The sequence below is a fragment of the Mastomys coucha genome, unplaced genomic scaffold, assembly GCF_008632895.1.
Source record: "Mastomys coucha isolate ucsf_1 unplaced genomic scaffold, UCSF_Mcou_1 pScaffold12, whole genome shotgun sequence".
NCBI classification, from domain to species: Eukaryota; Metazoa; Chordata; class Mammalia; order Rodentia; family Muridae; genus Mastomys; species Mastomys coucha.
This window is the reverse complement of record NW_022196894.1, coordinates 55,433,169-55,450,310: the sequence shown is the minus strand read 5'-3', so window position 1 is coordinate 55,450,310 and position 17,142 is coordinate 55,433,169. Positions and strand designations below refer to the sequence as shown.

At 40.2% G+C, this 17,142-nt stretch overlaps 1 long non-coding RNA gene across 1 annotated transcript; it reads right to left on the bottom strand.

Moving 5' to 3' along the window:
• Window positions 1-2,197: 2,197 nt before the first annotated feature.
• Window positions 2,198-15,607, bottom strand: LOC116086014. Its single transcript, XR_004116785.1, has 4 exons — window positions 15,359-15,607; window positions 9,662-9,839; window positions 3,932-4,110; window positions 2,198-2,449 (listed from the first exon to the last, which is right to left on the bottom strand). It is a non-coding gene; the product is annotated as an uncharacterized LOC116086014 (long non-coding RNA).
• Window positions 15,608-17,142: the final 1,535 nt, after the last annotated feature.

The window sequence follows — 17,142 nt, the reverse complement described above, 5'->3', positions numbered from 1 at the left end:
ATAGGAAGTCATCTCAATGTTCCTACCCACTGACAGAAGGATAGGTAAAGAAAATAGGACAGATCTACAGCAGTTGCAGGACAGAAACAGAAATTAGAGTTAGCTGGGGTGCAGTTTCCACTTCCTTGAGGGTTCTGAAAATCCCTAGGTAAGACCACATCTTAGCCCTGCTTCTCTCTTGAGAGTGGCAGATGTCACTTGCCTCTTACTGCAGTGGATATTGGTTACTGGCCATGCCTGGATTAGCACTGACTAAGCATTTTTTGGTCTTCTCATCAACTTCAAATCCACGAAAACCCAACCTGGGAGCTCAACATGTATTTGTCCTTATTTTGGATTGTGGACACATTTCCACGGGTTCTTCCCCATGAATGGGATCTAGTTGAAACCAGTTCACTCCGAGGTAATTCAGTGCCAGGAGGAGCCACACCTCAGTGGTTCTGGTGGGTGTGGGAGGAAGGAGGTCGAATGGCCATGTAGGGGGTAAGGGTTCTTCTGTACAGAACAGAATGCTGCCTTCAGCACAGAAGTTAGAAGCCAGACTTCAGAATAGAGATGCAAAGGCTGCCAAGTGCCAAACTACTTAGCAAAATGACATGCCAGCCTCTCAGGCTGCCAGCATGACTGTTGGCAAGTGTGGGGAGTTACAGGATGAGGGTGACTGTGCAGAGTCATGATGTCCTGGAGAAAGGGCAAAGCCGGCCAGGCACCAAGAGGAAGGGAGGGCACTGGAATGTGTCTCACAATAACATGGTTGAAAGGAAGCATCTAGTTTCCTGGTGTCACGTGTGAGGCTTAGCTTGTATCTGAGAAGAAAAAGAGAGACGAAAGAAAACTAGAGAGAGAACTAGAAAAGCAAATAACTGGGAAAAGCAGATACCTCTTTGGAAGTGAGAGGGCACAGTGTGGAGACTATGTATCAGTCTGTTAGTTAGGCAGCTACGTGTCTGGAATTCGTCCAGGTTTCCTATCAGGAAAATGTAAACCATTGAACCTGACATGTGGAAAGTGGACTGCTATGGCATGACCTGAAACAGAGGAAATCCTCAGATTCCTAACTGAGGTCTTTCACATGGGGTCACTCAGGTCACTTTGTGGACACTGACCACTTCATAGGACATATGTCCAACTGGACATATCTTCATAGTACTATAAGGGAGGGTCAGCCAAGATCTGTTTGTTTGGGTGTTCTCTTTCTCTCTCTCTCTCTCTCTCTCTCTCTCTCTCTCTCTCTCTCTCTCTTTCTCTCTCTCTCTCTGTCTGTCTCTTTCTCTCTCTGTTTGTGTGTGTGTTTTAAACAGAATATCTTGTAGTGAGACTAGTCTCAAACTAGCTATGTAGTTGATTATCTTGAACTTTTGACCCCCCTTGCCTCCATTTGCCTTGTGCTGGGATTATATGAGCCATCATTCCATTTTGTATGAAGCTGATGACAGAACCCAGGGCTTTGCACATGCTGGGCAAACATACCAACTCTTTTTTCATCTCCTTCAATTCCAGTAATGTTGTCAGCCATCAGTGATAGATGAGAAATTTCTATTTGGCAAATAAGAGCATTTTTACCCAGCAGTCCTCTGGCCGACCAGAAGGCATTTTTAGCACTGTCCTTTTATTCAAGAGAAACTCCTCAATGGAAAGTCACATAGGAACTCATGCCAGGAGCTGGTGAGACAACGTGGAGGTGAAGAATGCTTACTGATCTTGTAGAAGACCAGAGTTTGCTTCTCAGTACCCATATCAGGCAGCTCACATGTCTCTATAATTTCAGTTATAGGCTATTTGACATCCTCTGGCCCTGCATGCACACAGTGCTCATAAATCCATGAAGACACACACATACATAAATAAAAATACAAAATATATCTTTAAGTGTTCCAACCAGATACTAGATGTTTTGGCGTCAAGGACAACCTTTAATCTTTACATTGGTTCCTCAATATTTTTCCAAGCAAAAGCAACAGTGTTGAATGGAGCTACTGAAGACTGATGAATTTGCTGAGGAGGCACAAAGACTTACTGGCAGCTGGATTTCATTACAGGGTTCATGATAAAACCAAAGAAGAGGAATCCCTTCTCTGAAGCTCACTGACATCCCAAATGCAGAGCCAAGGGCATGGGTAGAAAGAAACTTGTTCTCTTCACACATGGTTTTCTGAGAAGAGCAAGTTGAAACTGAAGAACATTTGAAGCCAGTGCATATGGGTTGGCCCTTTAGCTTGAACCTTATGAATAGAATTTATTGGAATCTCAGCTGTACAATATTTACTATAAGTGAATGCAACTGATACCGTTTGGACACATCCACAGGCTGCTGGGTGTATGTTCTTGGCTGTTGGTTGGGTAAGGGTTGGAATATCATATTTCATCACTGTTGCGTTTGGATGAGTGTTCCACAAAAGTCCATTTGTAAAGTTTGGTCTGCAGTGTTTTATACTGAGATACTGTGGACCTAGATAAAATGAGAGCTAGTGAGAGATTATTAGGTAATTGGGGATATGAGGGGTTATGGGACCCTGGTCTACCTACTACTTCCCTCTCTTTCCCTCCTTTCTGGATCATGATGTGAGTGGTTTTCTCAGAAACATATATTCCCTGTTGTTGTCATTCAGCAACCTCCCTAGAGGCCCAAGTAACAAAGTTACAAATCATAGACTGAAGCCTCCACAATCATGTGTTAAAGTTTCTTTTTGTAAGTTTAACACTTCCTGTATTTAGTTACAGTGACATGAAGCTAATAGCCCAGGAAATATTGACAGAGTATGCTGAGGAAATCAATGATGATAGGTGGGGATGCTACAAATGACTGACAGTAGGTGGGGATACTGCAGAGGACAGAAAGTGAGGATGCTAAAGAGGACAGTAGGTAAGGATGCTGCAGAAGGCAGAAAGTGGGGATGCTGCAGAGGACAGTATGTAGGGATGCTGCAGAAGACAGTAAGTGGGGATGCTGCAGAGAACAGTAGGTGGGGATACTGCAGAGGACAGTAGGTGGGGATACTGCTGAGGTCAGTAGATGGAGATGCTGCAGAGGACAGAAAGTGAGGATGCTAAAGAGGACAGTAGGTAAGGATGCTGCAGAAGATAGAAAGTGGGGATGCTGCAGAGGATAGTAAGTGGGGATACTGCAGAGAACAGTAGGTCGTGATGCTGCAGAAGACAGAAAGTGGGGGTGCTGCAGAGGACAGTATGTAGCGATGCTGCAGAGGACAGTAGGTGGGGATGCTGAAGAAGACAGTAGGTGGAGATGCTGCAGAAGACAGTAGGTAGGGGTGCTGCAGAGGACAGTAGTTGGGGATGCTGCAGTAGGTGAGGATGTTGCAGAGGACAGTAGATAGAGAAGTTGCAGCATCAACAGAAAAGATAAGGAGAAAGTTTTACTTTACTTTGGACTTTTTAATTGACAAATAACTTTTATATAATGTATTCTGATTAAGATTTATCTTTCCCCAATTTCTCCCAGATCCTCCCCACTTCCCATTTACCCAGTTCCATACCCTTTCTTTATCTCTCCCTTTAGAAAACAAAGAGGCAAAGGAAGAAGAAGAAATAAAAGAGAAAAGCACAAGAAACACCCAGTGACCCCCTCCAATCAGAAAAATCAGAAAACATGATGCAAGCAAGAAACCAGTAAGACAAAAACTTCTCAAGCAAATCAGTGAGAGACAAAATCTACAAAAGCACCCTTGAGTTTGTTTTGTGCTAGCTAGACATGGGGCCTACACTTAAATTGGGTTAATATATCCTGTGACACTTTATTAAAAAAAAAAAAGTTTTCCTTTGCCAGTCATGTCAATAGTAGCTACAGCTATCTTCCCGATGAGGGATGGAAGCCTGTGAAAGCTCCCTCTTTCAGCTCTAGGATCTTATCTAGCTTGAACCCATGTTGTCCTTGTTTGTGCTGCCACAGTTACCTCTCCCCTCTGATTCTTACCATGTTTCTCTTTCCCCTTTCCCATGGCCCCCAGAATTCTGAGAGGAGAGGCTTGATGAATATATCTTATTTAGGGATGAGTGTTTTGAAGTCTCTTGCTCTCTGCTCATGTTCTCTGTGTGAATTCCCATTTACTTCAAGAGGAAGCATCTCGAATGATGGCTGAGCAATTCACTGATCTGTGGGTGTAACAGAATGTCATTTAATAGCCATGTTCCATGTTTCTTGAGCAGAACAACAGCATTTGGTTTTCTCATAGTCCACGGTCTATCTATAGGTTCTTGGCCATTGGAGAAGCATCAGGCATGAATTCCATCTCATGGTGCAAGCCTTAAAATCCATCAGAGAGTAGTTGGTTACTCCCATGGCTTTGTGCCACTGTTACACCAGCGTATCTTGCAGGCAGGTTACTCATATAGATCCAGGTAGGTTGTAGCTGGGTAGTCATTACCATTCTCCTATGACAGTTATTCATAGTACTTTCTAGTACCATGAACTCGAGCCAGTAGGAATGAAGGTTCTAGGTAGGCACCAAATCAACTTCTGTGTTCAATAAAATACCTAGATGTTGTCTCCAGCAATAGGGCCTTACAATCAGTTTGTGGAGAGCAATCAATAGCCTTGGCAGTAGCCTGAGTATCCATGGAGCCCATTTGGCCAGCAATCCAACTATATATAATCCTATTCTGGCACTGGAGGTTTTATTTGCTGGTGAATAGTGTCTAGTTGTAGCATTGTCCCTTGTTATTTGGTTATTCCATATATATATATATATATATATATATATATATATATATATATATATATATGGATGCAGAGCCAGAGGTATATATATATACCTCTGCATCCCTATTCCCTGTCCTGATTCCATCCATGGCAAGGGCTCCTCAGGGGGAGGAGACGATACTATAAGAGAAGATATATATGTATGTATGTATGTATATATATATTTATGAAGCATTACAATAGTTGGTTTCCATATGATCCTTCAAATAGCCCTGAGTGTTAGTTCTCTCTTCTCATATTTACTACAAAAAAAAAAATCATTAAATCTAAGAATTAGGAGATGAAACTGGATTAAGACTTTTGCTCATTAGGACATAGTAGAAGAATGTACTGACTTCAAGTAAGCTTTCATACATTTGATTTCAAATTGAAAACTAATTCTTTCCCTCCCGCCTAAAGACAAGGAAAACGATTGAGAAATATACTGGTAATTATAATAAAGAATATCTCTTAAAAGCTTTCCATATGCTAAAATGTGCTGTAAATTGAAAACAGGTATATCTGATATTATGGAGAAAGTGTAATTTACCACCTTCATATAGCAGGCTCATTAATTTATTTTTTGTTTTGCTTTGTTTGTTGATGATACTAGTAATCACACTAGGACCTCACATAAGGTAGGCAATTGTTCTACCCCTGAGCTAGTGCCAGACTCATGACATTTTTCTCCCCAGCCTTGGGTGAATTCAGCACTCTGGCTCTGCATCCCTATTCCCTGTCCTGATTCTATCTGTGACAAGGGCTCCTCAGAGGGAGGAGATGATACTATAAGAGAAGATACTCTCCTCCAGATGAAAGCTGAGAAACACAGTGTATCCCTTACTGACCAGGCTTCTCTTCACTGACTCAGCATTACAACAAAAGGAAAGAAATCTGGAAATGTTCACTACAAGTCCACTTGAGTGTGTTAGGCTGGAGGTTCTGGGGACAGAGGCTAAGATCAGGACTCCCTCCCATGCAGATTCACAGAAACAGTCAGTCAAGCAAAGATAAGATAATTGTCCAGCCACAGAGTTCCAAGGATATCTGCAAAATAAACTTCATTTGGAAGTTGTCCTAACCAGAATCTCAGCTTTCGTATTTCTGCTCCTCCATCCATGAGCTAAAGGCTTGAGGGAATGAAATAGTAAAAAAAGCTCAAACTCCCACCACTGCTGATCTCTAGAAGATTCTTAGGCAATGATTGTTAGGAAAATAGTTCATCAGAAGAGGGGAGACTTGCAGACATAAACAATGAAAGGAAGGGGCTTGGCTGAGTTACAGGCATAAGCCATTGTAGTTTAGGTCTACAGGACGAGAGAAGCAGAATGTTAAGACTACTGGCTCAAATCTCAATAGTCAAACTATCAAAATGCATGCAAAGAGTCTGCCATGATATACATGGCAAAAGTAAGTGAAGAAGATGAAATGGAACTTTTCTCTGTGAATGTTTAAAGGTGATTGAAAGTATAAAGTTCTCTTGCATAAATCCCATGGCTTTGATAAGCCTAAATGAATTGATTCTGACTGTTGTTGAACTTCAGTAAGAATTAACTCTGACTGTTGTTGACCTTCATTTCCTATCCAATTACAAATTACTTTTAGTAGAATGATAGAAGGCACAGTTACAATAATTCACATTCATTTGTATATGTGTACTATCCTTGGTCTAAATTTAGCTAGCCTGCATGATTTCCTGTCTTGTCAAGTATTTCAAAGTTACTCATCTCATAGATTTCATATCTAGAAAAGCACAAAGCCACAACTTAAACTTTAATATGCCTGCTTAAGAGCTGAGCAGTAAAGTCTTCCACTTATAATCCAGAGGAACGGCATTTGAGTTATGTCTTGAGTCTGTCATTAGCCTTGCATGCAGTGACTGCAATGCTGTCAGATGGGATCAGACAGTAACACAGGAAAGCATGCTTTTCCTAAGTGGGGTGCTGCATCAGCCTGACACCTACCAGGGGGTCACACATGGACTGTTTTCTGAAGGGTTTTGCAGCACTAAGATGCCCAATAAAGTCCCTGCAAAAGAAGTCAGGATGACTTTCCCCATCAATGGATGGTGATCTGCTTATAGACAGACTGCAACAGTACTAGATAGAGGACTTAGAAGAAGGTAATTGAGACTCCGGGGCTTGATTATCTCCTGGAGTGCCAGCCCTCTGCTCAAAAATAAATACATAAAGAAAAGAAAGTAAGAATTTTTTTCTATTTCATGTTGTTAGAGTTTCTGGCTGCTGAACAAATTTGCAAGAGCTTTAAAAATCCAATTTTTCCCAAAATAGTGGGATATCCCTCTCTAACAAGTGAAGGCTTCAAATTAACGTCCAACTAATGTCACCTTAAACATTTATACTATTTCAGGGATGAGCAGTGGTCACACACTCCTTTAATCCCAGCATTGGAGAGGCAGAGGCAGATGCAGGTAGATCTCTGAGTTCAAGGCCAGCCTGATCTAACAGAGTGAGTCCCAGGATATACAGAGCTACACAGAGAAACCCTGTCTCAAAACAAACAAACAAACAAACAAAAACAGAACAACAACAAAAACAAAACAAAAAGACAAACAACAACAATAAAAACAAAACCAAAAAAGTTTATATATTTCTGTTAGTAAGGAAAGAGAGGACTTGGAGAAGTGGTATCACAAAAGATTTTTCTCCTTCATACCATTTTATGCAGGCAACTCAAGTATGATTTAAGTACCACCCAAGATATTGGCTTAAATTCAGAGCCTGAAGAATAACAAACAATAAAGAAATTACTTTCCACATAAACCCTAGTCAGATATTGACTCATCAAAGCTGTTGAAAAACTTTTACAGGAAATAAATTTCTCATATTTATTCCTATAAGACTGCAGAAACAAGGAATATATATGTATATATACATATACATATATGTAGTGTGTAATGTATCTGTATATATCTGTATCTATCTATCTATCTATCTATATCTATATCTATATCTATCTATCTATCTATATATATATATATCTGTATAGTGTTTTTACCCTATGGATAAAAACAACAACAGCAACAACAACATACAATACACACACACACACACACACACACACACACACACACACACACACACACAGAGAACAGTTAATCTTAAACTGCCTATGCTAACTCAGTGACCAGGACTCCTAAACCTTCTGTTCCTTCACAAGCATAATCATATAGAGCAGCCATTGGCAACTCCAACCAAAAACTCACATGGCTGGTTGGCTTTTTCTGCTGCTGCTCCTGCCTCCTCCTCCTTCCTCCCCCAGTTCTCCTTCAACTTCTAGCTTGCCTCTCGGGACCCAGAAGTTCCACCTATTCTGCCCAGCTCATTGGCCACTAGCCTCTTTATTGATGGATCAAGAACCAATTAAAGAACAGGATCTTAGCGCAACCACTCCCTATACATGTCTTCTTTCGAAAGTCAACATTTTTGAGTTTCAAAACTACTCCCCAGGTGACTGTTTCCCTGGATCAGCTACGAGGAAACTACTATCCAGGAGGTAACAGGTACACAGGAGCAAGCAGCCTGTGGGTACCCCACCTTCCTTGAGAAGCGGAAGCATACAACCCAGGAAGTAACATGGGGATGCTCCTCCCTAGGACACACCACCATTAAGAGCTGTCTTCTAAAACATCTGGGTTTTTTGTTTGTTTGTTTGTTTTGTTTTTGAGACTGTGTGGACTTGGCTGTCCTGGAATTCATTCTGTAGTTTAATCTGGTCTCAAACTCAGATATCTGCCTGCCTCTGCTTCCCAAGAGCTGGGATTAAAGGTGTGCACCACCACCACCCACTGAAAATATTAATAAAATAATAAAATAAAAAATTTAAAAAATTAAAATAACGTCCACAAGTGTGTTATACTTGATTGGACTATACACTTCCATATGTGGAGCCCAGGCTCTTCTTATTCAAACATGTAAAAGATATGCATCTATCTGATATAGTGTTCCTATAAATTCTCCTGCTTTCTCATGCCTAAAGCTGCACTCTCATTCATATATATAAAATATTATATAAATATGAATATATATATTTGTGCAATATATTTGTATACATTTATCCATGTCCACATATTTCACACACACATGTATATGTATTTATTAATGCCCAAACAATATATATATATATATTATATTTATATTGCTCCTCCTTGCCCTCTCACTAGGCTTCCTAAACACATACTCCTTCTATCTTCATCCTTTTCTGCCTCCTCTACTTCTTCTTCCTTCTCCTTCTTTAGAAAACAGTCTAACTACTTACTACCACTTGCCTGAGCAAAGACAACCTATCAGGAACCACACCCTGAAAGAAGAATGGCTGCCCCTGTCCCTGCAGCCATCATTTGCAAATACCTCCTCATCTAAGACTCGAGCCCTGGGATTCCCACTCCCAGTATCCATGATGGAATTAGACTGGCTTGAATTTGTACAGGTCCTATTTAGGTGACCATAGCTGCTGTCAGTTTTATTTCTTTAGTGCTGAGTTTAGATAGAACATAAATCTTTTGGAAGTAAGAAATAATTTAACTATAGTTATCAGACATTTATATTAGAGTAAGGATACCCAAGGACAGCCTTTAAAAAACAAAAACAAACAAACAAACAAGACTGTGGTACAGGGACTGGGAGATGGCTCAGGTGTTAGAGGCATTTGGCTTTTTTTCCAAAGAATCCAGAGGCAATTTCCAGTACTCAGATGGTAGCTTAAAATGGTCTGGAACTCCAGATTCAGGGGATTCAACACCCTCTTCTGCCTCCACTGGTAATAGGAACACATGTAGTAGTAAGACATACATGCAAGCAAAGCAGCCATATATGTAAAATAATATAAGATTAAATTTAGTACCAAAGATGTGAAAGACTGGCTTTAGATTAATCAGGGATTAAAACACAAAATAAAAGAAATCAAGGGTAGCCAGCAAAATAGCTCAGGGGAAACAACACTCACTGCCAAGCCTGATGACTTGTGTTTGGCCCCAAGGATGGAAGAGAGCCTTCTCCCTCAAGCTGTCCTCTGACCTTCACTCTCCTGGAGTAAATGTAATGTCTTTAAGGAATAGAGACACAGTTGACCTCTCACGTGGCTCAGCATGAACTGATCTTGACTGTAGCTGGTAACTGTTAACCTGGAAAACAAGACACATGCCCAGAAACTTGAACATACTGCGGTGTTCAAGGGTTCTTTCTGGATTTCAAACACAGATTCCTAAGGGTGGAGAATCTAGTCACCCCAAGATGTCTAGATTCAAGAGAACTACTTGTCAAACCAAACTCTTAGGAAGCACAGACACACCCCCAGTTGATGCTCCACAAGTCCTCAGATGAGTCACAATGGCATCACTTTGCTGACCTTAGTATGTTATGCAACCACCTGGAGCTGAGACCTGGGACGCTGGGGTTCACTGCTCAATAGCTGTTCCTTAATACATCAGTTTTGCTAAGTTATTTTTAAACAGGGGAGAGATTACATGAATATAAGTAGAAAAATCTTCATGAAAATAAAGCCACTTTTTCATTCTTGAACTCCTGGAACCTATACTTCACTATGACTTGCTGTGCCAAAAGGCGAAGCAGCGGTCCACATTTCACAGACTGGCTTGATTTTGAGTTCTATTCCACACGATTTGAGACAGGGTGGTAGAGGCTACGGATGACTCGGAAGCCCTTCCAAACAGCAGCATCCTGACATTTCTCTCTAATCCCTTTCAGCCCTGTCTGATCCGTGGAAGGACTTCTGCTTGAAATACTGGCTATCCAAACTCTTTGTGAAGTTCAAAGCACTAAAGTCTTATTAGCTTCTTAGAGCAGAGCCAAAGCAGCCAGGTGAAGTACATTCTCTCTTCAGCACACTTTCCTTCAAGAAACCCTGACAGCAATGGTTAGTAGACCACCAAAATTCCCCCTGACCTTTCAAGCTTTCCTTTGAAAGAAAATATCACATACTTGGAAAATAAAGTCTCAGGTTCCGAAACAATTTTGTTTAAGAAAATAACGAAAAAAAAATTTTTTTTGTTTGTCTTTACGTAAATAGTATTGTGACTAATTAAGGGGGAAATTAGCTGCCAGGTTACATGAAAAGGCAAGACCTGTTTCCATGACATCTTTGCATTCATGGGAAGCTAGCTGATGGTCCGCTGCCTGTGTGGTGTGCAGCTCAGCTTTGCCGACTGGGACTCATTAGCCAGGGTTACAAAAATGTAACCAATGCTTTTTCCAGATACTCCACCGCAAACCAAGTACCACAGTGTCCGACCCCTGCCTTGAAGGCCTGGGTCTGAGCCCTCACGCTGTTCCCTCCAGCTCAGCCTACAGCATGGGATTTTCATTAGCTAGGCATCCTTACACCAAGCTAATCCTGCAGAGTATAAATGGTACTCTTTGGAGTGGTGGACAGGGAGGTGAACGCATTAATAAATGGCTGCTCTCTAACCATTTCCATGATTTTTAATGTTTCATAAATAACTTCTTGTTCTGCTCTTGTTTTTCCTAAGGATAAATCAGCATTTATTCCAAAGGGTTTGGGGAACCAGCTAAACACTGGTAATACTTGTTTCTTTAAAGGGCGTTTGTTCCCATTTTTTTTTACTTAGGAGGCTTATTCAAAGCAATGTTAAGCAGAAGTGCTCATGCCCAGTGAGGCCGAGGATAATGAGATGTATGGGACAGACACTGAGGTTGAGTGAAAACAAACATTACATTCAGCCCAAGGACATTTCTAAATTTCACAATTCTGGAAGCAGAATTCGGGCATCTAAGAGCCAACTGCGCAAACACGGCACCCTGAAAGTGTCCTTCCAGACCCCCTGTTTGTCAGGCAAGGGTGGCTCTTGGCCATCTCTGATTTTTCTTCTCTGTTAAGATCTACAGGAGTTCCTTGCCTCACATTTACTTGTCAGATCAAACTGTCCTTTTGGAAGAACTGAGAAACTGAGAGCACAGCTGATGGTCCAGATGTACTTCCAAAAAGTCCTACCCAGCCCTCCTCCATGCCCTGAGAATCCTTTCAGTGCAACCGTGAAGTATGCCTGTACACTCAAAGGGAGATAAGACAAGAAGGAGAGGGGAGGAGCTAGGAGGGGAGGGATGGAAAGGAAGAGTAAACTCTCTAACGACTTAGCTCTTCTGTGTACCCACATGCAAGGATGGCCAGAATTTAAAGGAGTCATATGCACCTGATTTTTAGCCACTTCATTTCACACAGAAGTTTGTGGGATAGAAATAGTCTCCTTTGATGAGTTCCCAAGATTGAAAGGCCCATAAGTGGGACCAAGTCCCATGTTTGACTCCATTGAGTCCCATGTTTGATTCCATGAAAAGTGACAAGCCCTTGCCTAAGAGACACTACTGCATAAGAATAATCTCAAGGACAGATTAACTGAGGGCCTAGAAGCTTCTCGAAGGAGATTGGTAGGAAGGAAGGAACTAAGCCTCTGAGCTAAGCAGCCCTGATCCTCTCTCTACCTGAACCTTTTTTCAAATGCCCTCGTCTGCCCTCAGTAACAAGACCCCCAGATTTAGAGGGTCTAAGATTTTGAGGTGAACTTTCTGGTTGACAATTCAAAGGAGCCTTTTGCAGAGATCCCTGAGCTCCCTCAATGGCAATGTTCTAAGGGCAAATGAAGGAAAACAACCTTGAAAGTAGCTGGGTTTTGCTTTCAAAAACAAAGCTTCAGCCTGAACTGCAGCTATATTTTAATATCAAATACATGAAATAGATAACCAAAAGTCTTTATTACTAGGCTGCCAGAAACCTTGAAGTAACCCAAATACTGAATGACCTTTAGAAGAAAAACCCAAGGGCCGCCGCTTAAATATGCCTCATTTTTCTGAACCACAGCATAGCTGACGGCTGATGTATCCTCCAAACTGCATATTTATACTCCTGTCTGCTAGTCGAATAGGTGGCTGGGTTCTTGTTTTGTTTTGCTTTATCCAAGTGGAATGCATTTCCCAAGGAGCACATCGTATCTTAGACCTGGGTCTGGATGTAGCCCAAGGAATGTAAGATCAGAGAATGCCTGAAGTTACCAGATAATGGCCAGCAGGCAATGAAGCTTTGGTCTCTGTAAAATAAAGAATTGGACCAGATGAACTCTAAGAAGTCTTCCAGCTCGAACATTCCATATTCATCAACAAACAAGGAAAATCTGATCTCGACTGGTGGTTTTTTAAAACCTCACGATTCTATAAAGCATCAGGAAAGTGTGGTTGTACCAGACATATTTCACTTATGTCCATTTCATCATTGCTGAGCACTTTCCAAGTGCAAGCATGGGGCTGGGGTTCAAGGATGTGTAAAAAGTAATCATGGAAAAAAATTCTGGCCATTGGGTTATACTAAATATATGGCAGAAACAGTCATGATGTGATGTGAGCTGTTCTCGTCTCAGCAGGTGACTGTAATTCTTCAATTTAAATGAAGCTCTGTGTTGGAGAACTACATGGGGAGGGGGAAAGGGGAGGGAGGGTTGCGTGGGGGGGGGAGAAGTCATTGGGAGCTGACCATTAATAGAGATGAGAATTGTCAGTCTGCACAATGGAATAAATGCTCATGTCTTGACCCCAGATTCATACACTGAAATTCTCTCTGGCAGAGTGGTGGAATTACAAGGAAAGGCCTTTAGGGGTTCAGATAAAGACTTTATGAATGGGGTTGAATCTTCTCCCAAAAAGAGACCCCAGTTCGGTGTGAAGCAGGCCCTCACCACATATCAGATCTGATCTTTGTTTATATTGTTGTTGGTTTGTTTTACATGGGTACATATGTGTGTAGTATGTCTGTGTGTGTGTGCTAATGAATGGTTACATTTACCTATTTTATATACTATAGCTTCTCCTTGATCTAATGTCATTTAGATTGAATTATAGCCTTTTAAGCTTGGTTTATCTTAGTAACATATCACACATGAAGCTCATCTTTCCCATGTATCAGTAGCTTTCTATTTTACATAACTGTGCACTGTTCTAGTATACAGACACTCTACACTTGATAGACACTGTACAGCTTCTTGTTGCTATTACAAATAAACCATCTATGAAAATGTTTAGGCTTTTCTGTGAATGTAAGTTACCATTTCCCAAAGAAAATTCTTAGAGTGAATGCTAGATTTAGAGGCTAAGAAACTGCCAAATTGTTCTTCAAAATGGTTGATCCCTTCAGTAATCCCATCATCAATATTATGAAATCACATATTTTTCTCCATATTTGATGGGACCCATTTTTTTTCTTTAAGCATGTCATCTATGTCTGCTTTGATGATTTCACCTGGGCCTCACTTGCCTTTCATTATGGTCGGTGATGCTGAATGTCATATTACACGCTCATCAGATTTCATTGCCAAAGTGTTCAGGGCTTTTGCCTATTTTAAAAACCAGATTTTCTATTTAATATTGCCTTTTTTATTTTTCTAATTCCATTATAATATGCTTGATGTTAAAATATTTTTTTTCACAGATGGTCTCTCTTTTCTTAACAGTGAATGCCAAAGCTGCAGGACCACTTTAAAGCCAACAACAGGGGAAAGACAATAGAAAACACAGTCAGTAAAAGTCCATACCCCTTATTTGATCTACTTCTATATTGCTGAGCATGTTCCCAGAAATGAATACTATACTAAAGACAATAACAAGGAGTGAATAAATACTAATAGATGGCTCTCTGACCACTGACCATACTCTACGACTCATCAGGGGGAAGCCTCCCTCTTCGCCCCTGTGGCTGAAACATAAATGTAAGGTATGTCAGTGAGGAAATGGGAAAACATAGGATAGCTGAAAGCTCACAGAGGCCTCTATTCTATGTCTTTCCTGTACATGGAAACAAGTGGAATAGCATACCTAAAAGGATAAAAGTCCACAGCAGAGCTAGCCAGATCTAGTCAACACTCTGAAGAGAGACAACAGTCTATGAGGAATTAGCATGAATTCACTAAAAGGTGATATTTTCCCTGCTTTCACAGTCCTAGAAAATGTAGGAGACACAAAACATGGTATGTTTGCATCTTACAATCTCTCTAAAGTACTGAACTAATGATATAAACTAATGGAGCAAAAGAACCACTCACTTAGCTTCATTTTTAATTTTGTATAATTACAAGCAGATTATTTGCAACCTGGAAAGAAGTTGTTTCAACTCTCACAGAAAATGATTTTTATACATAATTCACACCAAAATATGGAAGAGAATGATACAAAACTACATAGATGAGTTGGAAGTAATCTTTTATGAGTGTTTAGAATCCACTAAAGACATGCAATATATCTCCAAGCAAGGCTGAATAATAGAGGAGAATTGAAGTAGGTCAATTCCTTCACTGAAGTCTAAAATCAGCTTGAGTTCTGGGTAGTGGAGGGCAGAAAGCATAATGCACTAACGTATGACTTGCAGTTGAAGTCAAACTAAAGCTGTTTTAAGTCAATAATGAAATTGAGTGCCTGATATTCCTAATATGCAATCTTGAGACATGTTGGTAAAAATTTATCATTTTTGAGTAAATAAGGACAGCTTTATTAGACTGCACCTAGAGTTCAGTGTCTAATTTAAGGCATAGCAGTCTAGAAAACTTCCAAACTAAAGTAAATTATGAAAGTAGGAATTAAACATATACTATAAACCATGACCAGGAAAAAATGATAAAGAACTTACCTAGGAAGAAAGAGAGACTTTGGAAGCCTATAGCTGTTGACAGAAAATGATGAAAGCATTTTGTGCAAATGTTAATTAGATATCAGTGTTGGTTTTCAACACAAGCTTGCCACAACCTAGGATCACCAGAGAGTCTCAGTTGAGTGATTGTCTAGATTAAATTGACCTATGAGCATGTCTGTGATAATCTAGATTGTTAATTTACTCAAGCCATCCCCTAGACAGGGCATCTTAAACTATGGGTGATAAGAAAATGTTAGATGAAAGGATCAAGCAGGCAGCATAGTCTGCTCATATGTCTCTGACTGTGATTGTGATGTACGTAGTTGTGTAACTCCTCTCAGTGATGGACTTCAACCTGAAACTGTAGGCTGAACAGCAAATCTGCATCCACCTTTTCTTGCCTGTGGTCAGGGATCACAGTAGCACAAATGAAACCAGAACCAGGCCTGGTCCATGTAACTGACAAGAGGTTAGAAGATAACTCCAGAAGGAACATCAAGAAAAGGAAGGAACCGCAAGAGTAGAATTCTAACACATGTGGCCTAATACGAAATATGCTATTTGAAAGCTAGTAATTGTGAGGGTTAATTTCGATGGGCAATTTGATTAGATTTGCAAGGATCTGGCAATCTGACCTGCTACCTTAGGCTACTGTTGTCATGTTACCCTGACCATAATGGACTGGATGCTCAAACTGTGAGCCAAAATAATGCCTATTTCTCTTGTTGCCTTGATTAGGTATTTTGTCACAGGAGTGAAAAAAAAAAGTAACAAATGCAGGAATCCTCCTCTTTTAGAAAGTGATTATGAAGAAAAAAAAAAGAGTTCATCTCTTGGAGAACAGATAGATAAAGGACAAGTTTAAGTGCAATGAGAAGAGGAAGAAAGAAAGCAGAGAGTTGGGTCCAACCTGATGCATGTGGGATTCTAGGGTCATGTGGAACTCATTTGAGCTCTCACTTTTCTGTAACGTGGGAGGGGAAAGAACAAAATTAACAAATATGTGGAGGGAAATGAGACCCACAACTACAAAAGAGAATTTGGAGTCCATTTGGAAGTATTTCCAAGAAGTTGCATTTCGATAGTTTGAGTTGTTTTTGAATTTTGTGTCAAACTGAAAATTAGATTTTACAACTTTATGAGTTGGAGAGATATTAAAATTTTTGACATTGTTCTGTCCACTTGACATTCATAGGAAATCATGAGCATTTGAAATAAGAGCAAGAAAAACAATTTTAAATTTAAAGCAAGAATTTACTCTTAGTTACAGGAGAATGTGTCTAAGGGGTTAGGGAAACTGTGTGACTTAAAATGAAATAAATTGAAAAAGGGAAGGGAGATACCAAACAGCTTTGCTCAATATTGATCAAATATTGTAGGGAGAATAATCATACAGGATTGAAATAGACAACAATTTTCTTATTGTCTTAATAGCTTATAAATAATATATAGTTCTAGATTAGAAAGAGAAATACATAATCCTACATATAATTAACAAAAGGATGCATGGAACTGAGCAGCAGAAAACTGGAAACATTAAAACCTTGACAGTAGTAATTAATTGCATGTGTTAGTTCTAGGTTCTTCTGGCAATATCGGTCTGCTCTGGGATCACAGACACTAGTTGCTTTTAAAAAAATAGGAAGCTAAAAAATTCATGTTCTCTGGGGGGTAGAAAATGACAATACCAGAAACAAAAAGAAGAAAGGCATACATTAAATTAACTGTTTTCAGACTTTCTCCATGATACTTGGATATACAGCCAGCATCATTTAACACAG